Genomic DNA, 15,740 nt, shown 5'->3' on the forward strand with positions numbered 1-15,740 from the left:
AATGTTTGAGTCCATTCCATTAATTCCATTCCGGCGATTACAATGAGCCTATCCTCCTATAGCTCCCCTCACCAGTCTCCTCTGGTTGTCACATGATAATTAGCCTCAAGTCAAATCAAGTTGTATTGGTCGCATACACATATTTAGCAGATGTTATTGCGGTGTAGCGAAATGCTTGTGTAGCCTATTAGAATATGGCAAATATTTGTAAAATCTTGCATTCTATGCATCAGATGGCTTATTCATGACTAAATCATTTGGCGTTGCCAATTATTTTAATGATTACTTCATTGGCAAAGTGGGCGAATTTAGGCAGGAAATGCCAACAACAAACAGTGAGCCATCGTATTCATGGATTAAAATAAAAAATAATGAAAGAAAAGCATTTTAATTTTGTAAAGTTAGTGTGAGATAGGTTGGAAAATGATTGTTATCGAGCAATAATGATAAACCTCCTGGCATTGACAACTTATATAAATGGAAAGCTACTGAGGATGGTAGCTAACTCTACAGCCACTTCTATCTGTCATATTTTTAATCTGACCCTAGAGGAAAGTGTTTGTCCTCAGGCCTGGAGGGAGGCCAAAGTCATTCCGCTACTGAAGAGTGGTAAAGCGACCTTTACTGGTTCTAACAGAAGACCTATCAGCTTGCTGCCAGCTCAGCAAACTGTTGGAAAATAATTGTGTTTGACCAAATACAATACTATTTCTCTGTAAACTAATCAACAGACTTTCAGCATGTTTATAGAGAAGGGGACTCAACATATACTGCACTGACACAAATGACTGATGATTGGTTGAACTTGATAATAAGATTGTGGGAGCTGTACTGTTCGATTTCAGTGCAGGATTTGATATTATTGACCTTAACCTTTTGTTTTGAATAATTACACTACCGTTCAAAAGTTTGGGGCCACTTAGAAATGTCCTTGTTTTTGAAAGAAAAGCTATTTTTTTGTCCATTAAAATAACATCAAATTGATCAGAAATACAGTCTAGACATTGTTAATGTTGTAAATGACTATTGTAGCTGGAAACGGCTGTTTTTTATGGAATATCTGCATAGGCGTACAGAGACCAAATATCAGCAACCATCACTCCTGTGTTCCAATGGCATGTCGTGTTAGCTTTTTAAAATGATAAACTTGGATTAGCTAACTGATCATTAGAAAACTCTTATGCAATTATGTTAGCACAGCTGAAAACTGTTGGGTTTGATTTTTTGTGGGTTCGATTACAGGGACAAAATGGCAAGAAACAAAGTTCTTTCTTCTGAAAATCGTCAGTCTATTTTTGTTCTGGGAAATGAAGGCTATTCCATGCAAGAAATTGCAAAGAAACTGAAGATCTCATACAACGCTGTGTACCACTCCCTTCACAGAAAAGCGCAAACGGGCTCTAACCAGAATAGAAAGAGGAGTGGGAGGCCCCGGTGCACAACTGAGCAAGAGGACAAGTAATTTTAGAGTGTTATTGCTTGTTATTACCTGTCATGGTCAAAACATATAGATGCAATGGTTGTAAAGATGGTCATTGTAAATAAAAATGTGTTCTTAACTGACTTGCCTAGTTAAATAAAGGTAAACATTTTGAAAGAAGTCTGTCCGTAATAAAGAGATGCTCATCTTTTTTGACACCATACTCCACAAAGCAAGTCCTGCAGGCTCTATTTTTATCTTATCTTGATTATTGTCCAGTCATATGGTCAAGTGCTTAAAGAAATACCTATTTAAGCTGCAGCTGGCCCAGAACAGAGCGGCACGTCTTGCTCTTCATTGTAATCAGAGGGCTTATGTTAATACTATGCATGCCTCTCTTGTCTAAGAGTTGTTTTTAAAATAAACATGAATGTGTTGGAAATTCCAAATGGTTTGCACAGTCAACTTACACACAGCTCTTACACACACACGTACCCCACCAGACATGCCACCAAGGGTATTTTCACAGTCCCCAGGTCCAGAACAAATCCAAGGAAACATACAGTATTATACAGAGTCATGAGTGCATGGAATTACTTTCCATCTCATATAGCAAAAGTGAACAGCAAACCTGGTTTCAAAAAACAAATTAAGCAACACCTGACTGCACAACGCCTCTCTCCCCTGTGACTTACTTGTTGTATGTACTGACAAGTGTAAGTGATAGATGCACACATACAGACACACTACTACATACAGAAAGATATCAGTTTGTCTCAGTGGATGGTTTTTCCTCTGACAAATCAATTGTAAGTTTCAGTGTTCCTCAAGGTTCTGTTATAGGACCACTATTGTTTTCAACATATTTTCTACCCCTTGGTGATGTCATTCGGAAAGACAATGTCAACTTTCACTGCTATGTGGACGACACACAGCTGAACATTTCTATGAAACATGGGGAAGCCTAGAATTTGCCTACCCTGGAAGCCTCTGTTTCAGACATAAGGAAGTAGATAGTGGTAAATGTTTTACTTTTAAACTCGGACGAAACTGAGATGCTAGTTCTATGTCCCAAAAAACAAAGCGAAATGCGGTTTGATCTGAAAATTAATCTTGATGGTTGTACAGTCATTTGAAATAAAACTGTGAAGGACCTCTTCATTACTCTGGACCCTGATCTCTCTTTTGATGAACATATAAATAATATTTCAAGGGCAGTTTGTTTTGAGTTACTGACCTGTTTCACCCTCTACAACCACTGTGATTAAAATCTGACCCTGCTGGTCATTTACAGTTGAATTCGGAAGTTTACATACACCTCAGCCAAATACATTTAAACTCAGTTTTTCACAATTCCTGACACTTAATCTTAGTAAAAATTCCCTGTCTTTGGCCAGTTAGGATCACCACTTTATTTTAAGAATGTGAAATGTCAGAATAATAGTAGAGAGAATAATTTTTTTCATCTTTTATTTCTTTCATCACATTCCCAGTGGGTCAGAAGTTAACATACACTCAATTAGTATTTTGTAGCATTGCCTTTAAATTGTTTAACTTGGGTCAAATGTTTTGGGTAGCCTTCCACAAGCTTATATCCACATCATTTTCCTACCTCATGATGCCATCTATTTTGTGAATTGCAACAGTCCCTCCTGCAGCAAAGCACCCCCACACCATGATGCTCCCACCCCGTGCTTCACGGTTGGGAGGGTGTTGGGAGCCTCCCCCTTTTTCCTCCAAACATGACGATGGTCATTATAGCCAAACAGTTCTATTTTTGTTTCATCAGACCAGAGGACATTTCTCCAAAAAGTACGATCTTTGTTCCCATGTGCAGTTGCAAACCGTAGTCTGACATTTTTATGGCGGTTTTGGAGCAGTTGCTTCTTCCTTGCTGAGAGAGTCTTTCAGGTTAGGTCGATATAGGACTTGTTTTACTCTGGATATAGATACTTTTGTACCCGTTTCCCCCAGCATCTTCACAAGGGCCTTTGCTGTTGTTCTGGGATTGATTCACACTTTTCGCACCAAAGTACGTTCATCTCTAGGAGACAGAACACGTCTCCTTCCTGAGCGGTATGACGGCTGCATGGTCCCATGGTGTTTATATTTGCGTACTATTGTTTCTACAGATGAACGTGGTACCTTAAGGCGTTTGGAAATTGCTCCCAAGGATGAATCAGACAATTCTTTTTATGAGGTTTTGGCTGATTTCCTTTGATTTTCCAATAATGTCAAGCAAAGAGGCACTGAGTTTGAAGGTAGGCCTTGAAATACATACACAAGTACACCTCCAATTGACTCAAATGATGCCAATTCGCCTATCAGAAGCTTCTAAAGCCATGACATCATTTTCTGGAATTTTCAAAGCGGTTTAAAGGCACAGTCAATTTAGTGTATGTAAACTTCTGACCCACTGGAATTGTGATACAGCGAATTATAAGTGAAATAATCTGTCTGTAAACAATCGTTGGAAAAATGACTTGTGTCATGCACAAAGTAGATGTCCTAACTGACCTGCCAAAACTATAGTTTGTTAACAAGAAATTTGTGGAGTGGTTGAAAAATGAGTTTTAATGACTCCAACCTAAGTGTATGTAAATTTCCGACTTCAACTGTATGAACGTTTGAACATCTTGAAGAACGATCTGGCCTTAATCGCCATGTACTCTCATAATCTCCACCCGGCACAACCAGAAGAGGACTGGCCACCCCTCAGAGCCTGGTTCCTTTCTGGGTTTCTTCCTAGGTTCCTGCCTTTCTTGGGACATTTTCCTAGCCACCGTGCTTCTACATCTGCATTGTTGGCTGTTTGGGGTTTTGGCTGGGTTTCTGTATATGCACTTTGTGACATCTGCTGATGTAAAAAGGGCTTTATGAATACATTTGATTCAATTGAACTATAACCAGTCACTAACATTACTACTGAAGTAACTATCACTACTATAATTTATTTCACAACCATAAGTACTTTATGACAAGGTACATAGCAAGCAAACACATTTTCAGAAAATGTACTTTTCTAGTTGATTATAGACTCCTCCCTTTTGGCTGGTCTCCTTGGAGACAGGAATTTGCCCAGGTTTGCCACACCTGGGCCTCATTTAACTTAACAATATACCACTCTACGGAAAATGGAGCTTTCAGCTCCAGTCTGGGCCTGTTACATTTATTCCAAGTGCAGAAGAAAGTCGGGGAGGACGGCAGGAAGAGACAGAAGAGAGGAGGCTATTTTTACAAGACCAAGGGTGGGACACAGCCGGTTGAATAAGACTATAAATGTGATAGGAAAGCATCCAACAAGAAAGTGTGATTATTGCCAGGAAACAGAGACAGTGGCGCATGTACTGATACAGTGTGGGCAGTATGAGAGGGAAAGAGAGAGGCTGAGATCCAGTATGAGGGAGAAGGTGATACAGGGCATGAGTTTAAATCATACTGAGTAGAACGTCATTAGATAGTCTCAAATATTTTATCTTTCTTAAGAGAAACGTGGCTGGTCGGTAGGATTTAGTTTCTCCCTGTCTCTGGCCCACACTCCTATAGTAGATGGCTGTAATGCACCATAACGTTGGATGCCCACTGCCGATAAACCCCAGCGAAAAAGTCTGGGTCTGCTGGTGGAAAGGAAATGCTACTGCCGATACACCCAGCCATCGTTGATACCCGGAGCCAGAGGGACGACCCCCTAAACGTGTGGGTGAGGTTAAAAGAGTAAAGTCATCATTGCCACTAACAGAATTTAACTTTTAGAGGTGGTAATGGAACAGCTCATGGAGTCATTGCCTTATTCTTCTATCCTCAGATACTGTTTGAGAAGCTGTGTCATTACTCTTAAGAACCTCAATCTTCCCACTCTCCCTCTTTCTTCCCTATCAGTGTGATTTGGTTTGTGCTTGCCATTGGTAACTTATTCAGAGAAATTATTTCAGAACTCTGGGCGACGCATTTGATATCCAGGGGACTAAACTGAATTGAGGTTTAGGACTGACGGTGAGGGTTATGGTGAATAGATCTACTGTGGTCTCTGGTCTGGTTATTGCCTGTTATTTGTCATTTCCCTTTAGACTAACCATACTTACCTGTTACCTATCCTACATAACCAACCACTTGGTTACGGAGTCAAATCACTGCTCAAGACATAAAAACCTCTTCAACCCATCTGAATAACATGTTCCATGCCCTGTATCACCTATCTCCTCTGAATACATAAAGACTCATAAACTGCATCTTTGCCTCTGCCTGCAACCTTACCAGAGCCCACGGTAGATAGGCATCTATTTACCGTAACCCTCCCCTTAATTCAGTTACATTGGTCCTTCGAGACGGATTGAAAGGAGGCACCCTCAATGGCTGCCGGTATAATTACCTGGCCATAGAGATATATAGAGGGCACACCTGCCACGAGTGCCCTCTGTCCTCACGTGACCATAGAGTTGGGTAGAGGGCACATCTACCACGAATGCCCTCTCCCCAACTCCACCTCACTGAGGGACCCTATACAGATATGTCTCACCCATAAGGTTAATTATCTTCTTTGATTCATTTCATTTGCCATTTAAGTATTGAGATTTGGGAGTAAACAGCTTATTTCCCAGGACAGATAATTAAACAGGTTTCTAAGATCCCATGCCACCACACAGACAATGTTATGAAGATTTAAAGAGTTTTTAATTAAACATTTATCTTGGTTTTACACCATTCACAGTCACAAACACATTCACACCAATCATACGCTCAGTCCCATATTGGAGAAGCCTGTTCTATTGTATAGATGGGTTAGCTGACAACATCACAAAAACAATTTGCATGCTTCAATGGGGCAGAAGTCAGTGAGTTGTTGTGATTCTGTATGGTCAGATAGCTACCAACAATGACAAGAAACTGCCATGTGGGAAATTGTAAGTGACTCGTTTCAGCTAGTTTCATCTTGTCCTTGATATCATGTCTTGTTTTCAGGTGTTTTGACTGATTTCATTTCAATGATAATATGGCAAAAATTCTCTAGCTAGCTAAACCAACAACTGTAATCATGTAGTTGAGAGACAAAAAGTGCCCATTGTGTGCCCATTGTGTGTGTGCCCATTGTGCAAATGTATTTATGTGTTCAATGTTTACATGTCAACAATCTAAGTCAACCTCATCTGTTTTGCCCGATTGTTGCGCACCGGTCAGTTATGTTGCTTAACAACCACCGTCTATAAGGTCGTGAAAGGGACAAAACATCATACAGGCATCTACCTCTTAAAACCAAAAATAATCACATCCACATGATCAAAAACGAGGTCATTGCTTTTTCCACCCCATGTCCTTCAATTTATCAATTTACTCTAAGTTCAAATGACTACCTTTATAGAGCTTTCATTAAACGTAAGGTGCCTTCTTTCATAAAATATTACCCTGTGTTGCATCACGCCTATAAAGTATGAACATGTGCTAATGATGATTCCACACATACATATTCAACATCCATTTTTGTAGGGGATGTCATCAATTAACAACTGAGCTGGGTCTTAAGCCCCTTCCACTGAATCCCTTTCAAGTGCCTAACTACTGAATATTCATTAGTTAATACATCCACTACACTTCAAGTGGTTCTAGGAATGCTCTACTTAACAACCACTTCAGACTTCATCTGGTGAAAAGAAATGTGCTTAAAAATCCATCCTTAAAAATATCAATAGGCCTATTTTTGATTAAACTGTTGGCATAGAACGGTTTGGGTGTGCACGACTGCTTGTTGGACAGCTCATTACAATGTCTGGATTTAATTGATTGGGACTTTAATTGATTATTAATCAATACTGTAGAGAGAGAACTCCATGTCAATCTCAGCCCAAACAGCTCAGTAATTCTTTCCCTCCCAACCACCTAGACATGTGGATGGTAACAGTTGGCCCAAAAGAAATTTAAGTCACTTTTTTAGAAATATGTAATGTTACAGAGCATTCAAATAGATATGTATTTGATGGTTGAATGATTTTCTGTCCGATTGAACAGGAATCATGGCAGCTCTTTTCATTTTATTTCTATATGCAACATTCATAACGTTTCAAATCAGAATACAGCCCTGGTGAGTTACACACGTCTCTGGGCAGTCACACCCCCCCCCCCCCCCCTCACCTGCCTCATCTCCTGCTGTGGCGGGTGAATCATACACTCATATGTCTTCTGTGTGCCTGCCGGTGGAGGAGAGATGAGAGGAGAGATGAGGCCCGCGACCCCCGGTGCACAATTAATTAGTGATCATTATCCCATCTCCGCTTCCATGAGTGGGCGCTGGGCTTTTGTCCTGTCTGACAAAATAGCTAACATAGCTAACACAGCCGCCACCGTGACACCCGCTGCCTCTCAATTGAGCGCATGATTTAGGAACATGACAGTGCATCACAACAGGCTGGCTATGTCTTTGCAGCATGCCAAGCCTGATAAACAGATAGGATTCATTAGTGCTATTGTAAACATGAAATGGAGAGGAAGGAAGGAAGCAGAGGAGGATGGTGGATGTTCTAGCAGCCATAAGAAAGAAACAGATGAGATCGCACTCTTTTTGTTTTGTTCTTGATAACATCACAGACAGACATACAGACAGACAGAAGGTTTGACATTGTGGGTGACATATCATTGTCGATGAAAATGTCTTGCTCTCACAAGAACCTCAAGGGGCGCTAGACCCCTGCTTGTTTTACATTTGTATACACAGGGCATAATGATGTCTGCTCCATTACAATAAAAATGCATCTTGAGTTCATATGCATGACACATTGCATACAACTAACAAAATGTAATCATGATCAACTTACCACCAGGCCGTTGGCTCAACTTACCACAAGGCCGTTGGCTCAACTTACCACCAGGCCGTTGGCTCAACTTACCACCAGGCCGTTGGCTCAACTTACCACCAGGCCGTTGGCTCAACTTACCACAAGGCCGTTGGCTCAACTTACCACAAGGCCGTTGGCTCAACTTACCACAAGGCCGTTGGCTCAACTTACCACAAGGCCGTTGGCTCAACTTACCACAAGGCCGTTGGCTCAACTTACCACAAGGCCGTTGGCTCAACTTACCACAAGGCTGTTGGCTCAATTTACCACAGGGCAAACATTTTGACTATATTAGCCCACAAAGCTACAAAGATGCACTTTCATGCTAGGTTTGGGACCTCATACTGTAGCTTATGGAGACCCCAACTGATGTATAAAACTAGCTTACAATATCTACTTTGGTTTAAATACAATCATGAAACCTATAACATAAATACATTTTACATTGTGAAAAGCAGTTTTTTGGACATAACTTTTTCCACATGGTTTCTTCCTTCACAGACTCCATGAAATGATGACATCTTCCTAAATATGGTTTCCTAGAAACAAGAGGGAGCTGAACCCTTTAACCTTTAACCTCAACTTATACCACTCTCCGCTACATTTGAAGGCAGACATTCTGCAATACTTCAGCAATGCGGACTGAATCCAGCCCTAACTCTCTTCATGTTCAGATCCATTTTTAGTTCCCAGAACATTTGAAAGGCTTTATAACCACAAAGGGCATGAACCCTCCTCCAATACAGAAACACACAGCCAAAGGTAATTTGTGTTGACGTTTTTATTGTCTATCACATCACTGGATGCTGCTTTACAGATAACGTGTGTGCCTTCTATTGAGGCCTCTGACACAAACACAAATTAATTGTGACCATTTTTCTATGCTGCTATTAATCAAGATGTGTGTTTGTGTGTGACTTTCTCTTTCGCTGGCTTGGGTGAGCCTTGCTACTTTCCCTCAGATACATGGCGATGAAAGTGATACCTTCTGGAGGTCTCTCTCCCTCCTGTCATGACTCACGACGGCGGGGGAGTAAGTAAACAAAACATGAGCGTCATTAAAAACTCCAGATAAACCAACAGGATATTCTACTGAGAAATGTGGTGAGGACAACAGCTGACGCTGATTAGTCAAGGCTCATGGCTGGCGGCCCGGCTCAGCGTGCTGAGAGAACAGAGTGCCACAGTATAGGAGTGGCTGCTGAGGGGAGGATGGCTCATAATAATGGCTGGAATGGAGAGAACGCAATGGTATCAAACACATGGAACCATGTGTTAAATGTGTTCAAAAGCATTCCATTATTATGAGCCCATCTTCCCCAATTAAGGTGCCACTGGCAGCCTGTGGTCGAACGTTACTTGTCCTGGCATTTCCTGATAAATAGAACTTTACTAAAAAGTAGTTATTCATCTTGTTTACAAATAGATGGATGAAGTTATACACTGAGTATACCAAACATTAGGAACACCTTAAAATTGAGTTGCACACAACCAACCACCCACGTGACATCAATAAGGGATCCTAGCTTTCACCTCAATTCAACTGGTCAGTCTATGTCATGGAAAGAGCAGGTATACTTCATGTTTTGTATACTCAGTGTATGATTCAAGAGGAATGGGACATTGAAGCCTTGCTTTGTTTTTTAACCATGTTCTAATACTTCTCATGAAGAAATGTATCAATGCCTTGACAATAACAACATCCTTGGTAGCACTATATCTAACCAAGGGGGATCCAAGTCAGCCAAAACATTCCTTTTTGGAAGGGCTGTCATTTTGTGTTTAAAAATACACCCAGATTTTTCTGACTTGGCAAAACCACACCCAACACAAAATCCAGACAGGAAATCCAATGAGAAATGTGTCCAGCAGTCCTCTTTGGACCTAAGGTGGCCTTGCCAAACACTATGGTTATCATTAGCACTTACAGTAAGCAGCACGCAAACATGACTGTGTCAGAGGGCTATGCGAGCTGTGTAATGTTATGAAATGTTTTGAAAGCCTTGGAAGAATCAGATGAGTTAAATCAGAGATTTGCTAAATAGACATTGACGCACCACAGATTAGGTGAATTAAGGGAAATGTTAAGGGCAAATAGTGGGCGACCTTGTACAGCATCCAGCCATCCGAGGCTTACACATTGTGAGTACTGGCATTATGATTATCAAAACCACAAACATGATTATGCAGCAGGGAGAGTGTGAAAGGCAATTGGAAGGCAGGATGTGGGAAATAAATAAACAGGGGTTGGGGATGCTCAAGCATGTATAAACTGCTGCACCTCCCCAGTTCCATACAGCTTTATATACACCACATCTGGAATGACCAATTATATCATACTGTATGTCTATTTATATGGGAGTGATGCAAGTTTATGCGTACAGATTGTAGCGTTGACTTGGGGTGTGTGTATATATATATATATATATATATATATATATATATATATATATATATATATATACACTGCTCAAAAAAATAAAGGGAACACTTAAACAACACAATGTAACTCCAAGTCAATCACACTTCTGTGAAATCAAACTGTCCACTTAGGAAGCAACACTGATTGACAATAAATTTCACATGCTGTTGTGCAAATGGAATAGACAACAGGTGGAAATTATAGGCAATTAGCAAGACACCCCTAATAAAGGAGTGGTTCTGCAGGTGGTGACCACAGACCACTTCTCAGTTCCTATGCTTCCTGGCTGATGTTTTGGTCACTTTTTGAATGCTGGCGGTGCTTTCACTCTAGTGGTAGCATGAGATGGAGACTACAACCCACACAAGTGGCTCAGGTAGTGCAGCTCATCCAGGATGGCACATTAATGCGAGCTGTGGCAAGAAGGTTTGCTGTGTCTGTCAGCGTAGTGTCCAGAGCATGGAGGCGCTACCAGGAGACAGGCCAGTACATCAGAAGACGTGGAGGAGGCCGTAGGAGGGCAAAAACCCAGCAGCAAGACCGCTACCTCCGCCTTTGTGCAAGGAGGAGCACTGCCAGAGCCCTGCAAAATGACCTCCAGCAGGCCACAAATGTGCATGTGTCTGCTCAAACGGTCAGAAACAGACTCCATGAGGGTGGTATGAGGGCCCGACGTCTACAGGTGGGGGTTGTGCTTACAGCTCAACACCGTGCAGGAAGTTTGGCATTTGCCAGAGAACACCAAGATTGGCAAATTCGCCACTGGCGCCCTGTGCTCTTCACAGATGAAAGCAGGTTCACACTGAGCACATGTGACAGACGTGACAGAGTCTGGAGACGCCGTGGAGAACGTTCTGCTGCCTGCAACATCCTCCAGCATGAGCGGTTTGGCGGTGGGTCAATTATGGTGTGGGGTGGCATTTCTTTGGGGGGCCGCACAGCCCTCCATGTGCTCGCCAGAGGTAGCCTGACTGCCATTAGATACCGAGATGAGATCCTCAGACCCCTTGTGAGACCAGATGCTGGTGCGGTTGGCCCTGGGTTCCTCCTAATGCAAGACAATGCTAGACCTCATGTGGCTGGAGTGTGTCAGCAGTTCCTGCAAGACGAAGGCATTGATGCTATGGACTGGCCCGCCCGTTCTCCAGACCTGAATCCAATTGAGCACATCTGGGACATCATGTCTCGCTCCATCCACCAACGCCACGTTTCACCACAGACTGTCCAGGAGTTGGTGGATGCTTTAGTCCAGGTCTGGGAGGAGATCCCTCAGGAGACCATCCGCCACCTCATCAGGAGCATGCCCAGGCGTTGTAGGGAGGTCATACAGGCACGTGGAGGCCACACACACTACTGAGCCTCATTTTGACTTGTTTTAAGGGCATTACATCAAAGTTGGATCAGCCTGTAGTGTGGTTTTCCACTTTAATTTTGAGTGTGTCTCCAAATTCAGACCTCCATGGGTTGATAAATTTGATTTCCATTGATAATTTTTGTGTGATTTTGTTGTCAGCACATTCAACTATGTAAAGAAAAAAGTATTTAATAAGAATATTTCATTCATTCAGATCTAGGATGTGTTATTTTAGTGTTCCCTTTATTTTTTTGAGCAGTATATATATATATATATATATATATATTCGGTGATCCACATACATTGAGTATCCATGCCATAGACTGACCAGGTGAATCCAGGTGAAAGCTAGGATCCCTTTTTGATGTCACTTAAATCCATTTCAGTCAGTGTAGATGAAGGGGAGGAGACACGTTAAACAAGGATTTGCCTTGAGACAATTGAGACATGTATTGTGTATGTGTGCCATTCAGAGAGTGAATGGGCAAGACAAAATATGTATGTGCCTTTGAATGGGATATGGTAGTAGGAGCCAGGTGCACAAGTTTGTGTCAAGAACTGCAATGCTGCAGGGTTTTTCACGCTCACCAGTATCCAGTGTGTATCAAGAATGGTCCACCACCCAAAGGACATTCGGCCAACGTTTCACAACATTTGAGCCAACATGGGCCAGAATCCCTGTGGAACACTTCCAACACCTTATAGAGTTCATGCCCTGATGAATTGAGGCAACTAAATATTAGGGGGGTGTTCCTAATGTTTGCTATACTCAGTGTATATTCTGTGGACCCATGCATAATGTGTCTCCTCAGTTGAGCACAGAAGTTACTGCAATGTGTATTGTCTGGGCTGGGAATGGTCCACACCCAGACTCGCCACTCATACTGTCGATCAGAGAGTAGTGGAGCAACAGCATCCCCCTGTGGTCCTTTTTCAGAGGAGGCTTTGACCTCAGTCAACGGCAGCCTCCCTGCCTGAGAGGGTCTGTTGTTTCTCTTTTTCCTGGAAATTGATTGCTTACAAAGTGCACATACCTGAGGGGTATTCCAGAAATCCGTCAAACCAGAATTTGAGCAACCTCAGAATTTCTGGTTTCAGAAATTGAACGCGACGTATAGCCTGATCAGAAACCATAGCAACGAATACTCTATAGCAAACCTAAGATACAGGCACATTTCCTAACTCAGTTGTTGCAGAGTAAGGAAACCGCTCAGATGTTACCATGACGCCAATGGTGATTTTATAATAGTTAGAGTTTAATGGCTGTGATAGGAGATAACTAAGGATTAACAACATTTCAGTTACTCCACAAAACTAACATAAATGACAGCATGAAAAGAAGGAAGCTTGTACAAAATACTGCAAATAATAATGGCAAAAAATGTACTTTTTGTCCTGAAAACAAAGGGTTATGTTTGGGGTAAATCCAGCACAACACATCACTGAGTACCACTCTCTATTTTATTCAAGCATGGTGGTGGCTGCATCATGTTATGAGTATGCTTGTCATCGGAAAGGACTAGGGAGTTTTTGTTGATAAAAATAAACGGAATAGAGCTACGTTTAGTCTGCTTTCCAATTAGACACTAGGAGATAAGGACAATTACCTAAAACACAAGGCCAAATGTACACCGGAGCTGCTTACTAAGACAACATTGAATGTTCTCAAGTGGCCTAGTTGCAGTTAACTTAAATTGGCTTCTATGGCAACGTCTAAGACAATATTTGAAAATGGCTGTCTAGCAATGATCAACCACCAACTTGACAGAGCTTGAAGAATTAATTTATGAACAATGGTCAAATACAGGTGTGCAAAGCTCTCAGAGTCTTACCCAGAAAGACTAACAGCTGTAATCACTGACAAATGTGATTCTAACATGTATTGACTCAGGGGGTTGAATTCTTATCTAATCAAGATAGTGTTTTATTTTCCATATATATATTTTTTTACATTCAAATTATTTTGTGTAGATCGTTGACAAAAAAAAAAGACAATTAAATCAATTTGAAATGTCACGATCGTCGTAATGATGAGACCAAGGCGCAGCATGAGTAGAGTTCCACATAATTTTAATCAACTGAAACTCACCTAACAAAACAACAAACAACCAAATAAAACATGAAGCTACAGGTGTGCACTCAGGCAACTCAAAGTAGACATAGTCAAGATCCCACAACTGACAATGGGGTAAATGTCTACCTAAATATGATCCCCAATCAGAGACAACGATAAACAGCTGTCTCTGATTGGGAACCATATCAGGCCAACATAAACATACAAAAACCCTAGATGACATACAAAAACCCTAGACATAAAAAAACGAGAGTACCCACCCTAGTCACACCCGACCTAACCAAAATATATAGAAAAACAGAGATATCTAAGGTCAGGGCGTGACATTGAATCCCACTTTGTAACACTCGTTTTGTCACTAGAAATGTCATATTAAGAATGTGGGCAATGCTGAACGATTTGCCAAGGGGGGTACTAAGCTAACATATGGAGAAAAAAAATATATGGTCATACCATGGATCATTTAGCTATTCGATTTACAATTTTAGATTCCAAATATGTGTCATAAGGAATAAGGTTTTGAAGTGTCTGTCCTATATCTAGGAGATATAAGAAAGTTCAGGAAATATCTTTGTTTTTTTGGACACATATTTAACCCCTTATTTTTATTGGCACAAAACTACCTCCATACTTCCATTTGTTTGTATGGGTTACCTTCAAATGAGTCCCGTGACAATTGTGGGGGTCATAGAGCAAAACAGAGAACACCATCATTTGTGAGATTCCCCTTTCCATAGAGTGGCCATTAGTTGTTGTTTTTTGGTTTTGTAGTTTTCTATTCAATGCCATTACAGTATCCTTTGACTTAGGACTCAAATAGCAGTTTCTATGCCTTCCACTAGATGTCAACAGTCTTTAGAAATTGTTTCAGGCTTGTATTCTGAAAAATGAGGAAGTAAGAGCAGTCTGAACGAGTGGACCCTAAAGTGTCACAGAGCTTTTTCATGCGTGAGACCGAGAGAGTGCGTTTCTTGTTTACCTTTTAAATTGACGACGTTATTGTCCGGTTGAAATATTATCAATTATTTAGGCTAAAAACAACCTGAGGATTGAATATTAACATTTATTGACATGTTTCTATGAACTTTACAGATACAATTTGGAATTTTTTGTCTTCCTGTTTTGACTGCGTTTGAGCCTGTGGATTACTGAAGAAAACATTCAAACAAACGGAGGTTTTTGGATATAAAGAGACTTTATCAAACAAAAGGAACATTTATTGAGTAAATGAATGTCTGCTGAGTGCAACCATATGAAGATCATCAAAGGTAAGGGATTAATTTTATCTTTATTTCTGACTTGTGTAACTGTTATACTTGGCTGGTTACTGTTTGTAATGATTTGTCTAGTGGGCTATGTTCTCAAATAATCTTAAGGTATGCTTCGCCGTAAAGCTTTTTTTTTTTTTTTTTTTTTTTAATCTGACACCGTGGTTGGATTCACAAGAAGTTAGTCTTTAAACATATGTAAAATGTGTTTTGTTTTCTGAATATTTAGAATGAGTATTTCTGTATTTGAATTTGGCGCCCAGCAGTTTCACTGGCTGTTGAAGAGGTGGGACGCTAACATCTCACGTACCCAAGAGAGGTTAACAAGAAATTTGCAGAGTGGTTTAAAAACAAGTTTTAATGACTTCAACCTAAAGG

This window comes from Salvelinus fontinalis, chromosome 4, assembly GCF_029448725.1.
Source record: "Salvelinus fontinalis isolate EN_2023a chromosome 4, ASM2944872v1, whole genome shotgun sequence".
Lineage (NCBI taxonomy): Eukaryota > Metazoa > Chordata > Actinopteri > Salmoniformes > Salmonidae > Salvelinus > Salvelinus fontinalis.